The following is a 4431-nucleotide window of genomic DNA, read 5'->3' on the forward strand; positions in this document are numbered from 1 at the left end:
AGTGCAGACTATTATCTACATGGAGAGAAAATTCAAACATCAGAGGTGCAGAGGGACTTAGGAGTTCTCGTGCAAGACTCCCAGAAGGTTAATTTACAGGTTGAGTCTTTGGTAAAGGCGGCAAATGCAATGTTGGCATTTATTTCAAGGGGAATAGAATATAAAAGCAAGGAGATAAAGCTAACCAGGCTAATAAGACACTAGTCAGGCTGCACTTGGAGAATTGTCAACAGTTTTGGGCCCCAAAATTGTTGATGGGGACGACCTACCAGGGACAAGTTGCAGTGGTTGCGTCTCTGGCACCGAGACTGGACCCTCAGCTCAGAAGGGAAGGAGGGAAAAGAGGAGAGCAGTAGTGATAGTGGATTCGATAGTTAGGGGGACAGATAAAAGGTTCTGTGGAAGAGATCGAGAATCCCGGATGGTCTGTTGCCTCCCTGGTGCCAAGGTCCGCGATATCTCGGATCACATTCTCGGTATTCTCAAGAGGGAGAGTGAGCAGCCAGATGTCGTGGTCCATGTAGGGACCAATGACGTGGGTAGGAAGAGTGAGGAGGTCCTGAAAGGTGAGTTTAGGGAGTTAGGCACCAAGTTAAAGGACAGGACCTCCAGGATAGCAATCTCAGGATTGCTACCAGTGCCACATGCAGGCGGGTTTAGAAGTAGTAAGATAGTGCAGATCAACACGTGGCTGAAGACATGGTGCAGGAGGGAGGGCTCCAGATTTATAGATAATTGGGCAGTTTTCCAGGGAAGGTGGGACCTGTTCTGGCGGGACGGTTTACCCTGAACTGGAGGAGGACAAATATTCTTGCAGGTAGGTTTGCTAGAGAGGCTCCAGTGGATTTAAACTAGATACAACGGGGGAGGGGAACCAGCGTGTAGGAACAGATGTAGAGGAGAAGGAAGAAAAAGAAAATAGTAAAGTTGTTTGCACAGTTAGTGATACACAGAGAGTAAGAGGTGGAAAATTTCTTAAATGCATTTATTTTAATGCTAGGAGCATTATAAGAAAGCTGGATGAGCTTAAAGCATGGATTGATACCTGGAAGTATGATGTGGTAGCTATTAGTGAAACATGGTTGCAGGAGGGGTGTGATTGGCAACTAAATATTCCTGGATTTAATTGTTTCAGGTGTGATAGAATTGGGGGTACAAGAGGGGGAGGTGTTGCATTGCTTGTCAGAGAAAATATTACAGTGGTGCTCTGGCAGGATAGATTAGAGGGCTCGTCTAGGGAGGCTATTTGGGTGGAATTGAGAAATGGGAAAGGTGTAGTAACACTTATAGGAGTGTATTATAGACCACCAAATGGGGAGCGAGAATTGGAGGAGCAAATTTGTAAGGAGATAGCAGATATTAGTAGTAAGCACAAGGTTGTGATTGTGGGAGATTTTAATTTTCCACACATAGACTGGGAAGCCCATACTGTAAAAGCGCTGGATGGTTTGGAGTTTGTAAAATGTGTGCAGGATAGTTTTTTGCAGCAATACATAAAGGTACCAACTAGAGAAGGGGCAGTGTTGAATCAGGTGACGGAGGTTTGTGTTGGGGAGCACTTCAGGTCCAGTAATCACAGTGCTATTAGTTTCAATATAATTATGGAGAAGGATAGGTCTGGACCCAGGGTTGAGATTTTTGATTGGAGAAAGGGTAACTTTGAGGAGATGTGAAAGGATTTAGAAGGAGTGGATTGGGACAATTTGTTTCATAGGAAGGATGTAATAGAGAAATGGAGGTCATTTAAAGGTGAAATTTTGAGGGTACAGAATCTTTATGTTCCTGTTAGGTTGAAAGGAAAGGTTAAAAGTTTGAGAGAGCAGTGGTTTTCGAGGGGTATTGGAAACTTAGCTCGGAAAAAGAGAGATATCTACAATAAATATAGGCAGCATGGAGTAAATGAGGTGCTCGAGGAATAGAAAGAATGGAAAAAGAATCTTAAGAAAGAAATTAGAAAAGCTAAAAGAAGATAGGAGGTTGCTTTGGCAAGTAAGGTGAAAATAAATCCAAAGGGTTTCTACAGTTATATTGATAGTAAAAGGATCGTGAGGGATAAAATTGGTCCCTTAGAGAATCAGAGTGGACGGCTATGTGTGGAGCCAAAAGAAATATTGAACAGCCTCTTTTCTTCGGTATTCACTAAGGAGAAGGATATTGAATCTGGTCACCGAATTATAGGGAAGATGTCAACAAATAGAGGGAGTACAGAGAAGGTTTACTAGAATGTTACCTGGGTTTCAGCACCTAAGTTACAGAGAAAGATTGAACAAGTTGGGTCTTTATTCTCTGGAGCGTAGAAGGTTGAGGGGGGGACTTGATAGAGGTATTTAAAATTATGAGGGGGATTGATAGAGTTGACGTGGATAGGCTTTTTCCATTGAGAGTAGGGGAGATTCAAACAAGAGGACATGAGTTGAGAGTTAGGGGGGAAAAGTTTAGGGGTAACACGAGGGGGAACTTCTTTACTCAGAGAGTGGTAGCCATGAGAGTGGAACGAACTTCCAGCAGAAGTGGTAGAGGCAGGTTCGATATTGTCATTTAAAGTAAAATTGGATAGCTATATGGACAGGAAAGGAATGGAGGGTTATGGGCTGAGTGCAGGTCAGTGGGACTAGGTGAGAGTAAGTGTTCAGCACGGACTAGAAGGGCTGAGATGGCCTGTTTCTGTGCTGTAATTGTTATATGGTTATACATCTCAGAAAGAATGTGTTGTTATTGGAGTGAGTCCAGAGGAGGTTCACGAAGATGATTCCAGGAATGAAGGGGTTAACATATGAGGAGTGTTTGGCAGCTTTGGGCCTGTACTCACTGGAATTTAGAATAACGTGGGGATCTGATTGAAACCTACTGAATGTTGAAAGGACGAGATAGGATAGATTTGGAGAGGATGTTTCCTCTTGTGGGGGTATCCAGAAATAGATGGCACAGCCTCAAAATTGAGAGGTGGCCTTTTAGAACAGAGGTAAGGAGCAATTTGTAGCCAAATGGTAGTGAATCTGTGAAATGGTCTGCCATAGACTGCGGTGGAGCCCAGGTCGGTGGGTGTGCTTAATGCGGAAGTTGATCGTTTCCTGATCGGTCAGGGCATCAAAGGATATGGCCAGAAGGCGGGTGTCTGGGGTTCAGTGGGATCTAGGATCAGCCATGATGGAATGGCAGAGCGGATTCGATGGGCTGAATGGCCAAATTCTGCTCCTATGTCTTATGGTCTAAGATTATGAGAGGCATAGACAGAGTAGAAACACACTTCCTTTTCCCAGGATTGAAATGTCTAATACCAGAAGGTGAGAGGGGGTAATTTCAAAGGAGGTATGAGGGGCAATATTTTTACACAGTGGAATGTGCTGCCTGGAGTGTTGGTAGAGGCAGATACATTAGAAACTTTTAAAAGATGTTTTAAAAAAGTATTGAGTATAAGAGCTGGAATGTTATGATGAGGTTGTATAAGGCATTGGTGAGGCCGAATCTGGAGTATTGTGTTCAGTTTTGGTCACCAAATTACAGGAAAGATATAAATAAGGTTGAAAGAGTGCAGAGAAGGTTTACAAGGATGTTGCCGGGACTTGAGAAACTCAGTTACAGAGAAAGGTTGAATAGGTTAGGACTTTATTCCCTGGACCGTAGAAGAATGAAGGGAGATTTGATAGAGGTATATAAAATTATGATGGGTTTTGATAGAGTGAATGCAAGCAGGCTTTTTCCACTGAGGCAAGGGGAGAAAAAAACCAGAGGACATGGGTTAAGGGTGAGGGGGGAAAAGTTTAAAGGGAACATTAGTGGGGGCTTCTTCACACAGAGAGTGGTGGGAGTATGGAATGAGCTGCCAGACGAGGTGGTAAATGCGGGTTCTTTTTTAACATTTAAGGAATAAATTGGACAGATACATGGATGGGAGGTGTACGGAGGGATATGGTCCGTGTGCAGGTCAGTGGGACTAGTCAGAAAATGGTTCGGCACAGCCAAGAAGGGCCAAAGGGCCTGTTTCTGTGCTGTAGTTTCTATGGTTTTATGGTTGTATGGTGTGACTACTCTTTGCCCTTAAAACTGCATCAGTTCTCTTAGTTACACTGTTGTGCAGTTTTAAACAAAATCGACTGGTAGGTTGTTCCAAGCATCTTGGAGAACTTGCCACAGTTCTTCCAGATTCTCACTTGCTTCCGTCTCTCCGGGTAATCCCAGACAGCACTGCGGATGTTGAGATCAGGGCTCTGTGGAGGCCATACCATTGGAAACCATTTAAAAATCCAGTCTGCCCAAGACTTCTGCACAGTGACGTGGGTTGTTTGATGATAAATTTATTTTAAACTTCCTTTGAATGTCTCCCACTTCTACTGGCAGCTTGCTTCATGCTTGCACGACGTAATGAAACCCATTACAACTTCCATGAGGGTGCAGTGAGCCCTGCGATTCCCCTCCCCATGCTAAACTCAC

This window comes from Mobula birostris, unplaced genomic scaffold (assembly GCF_030028105.1).
Source record: "Mobula birostris isolate sMobBir1 unplaced genomic scaffold, sMobBir1.hap1 scaffold_1614, whole genome shotgun sequence".
Lineage (NCBI taxonomy): Eukaryota > Metazoa > Chordata > Chondrichthyes > Myliobatiformes > Myliobatidae > Mobula > Mobula birostris.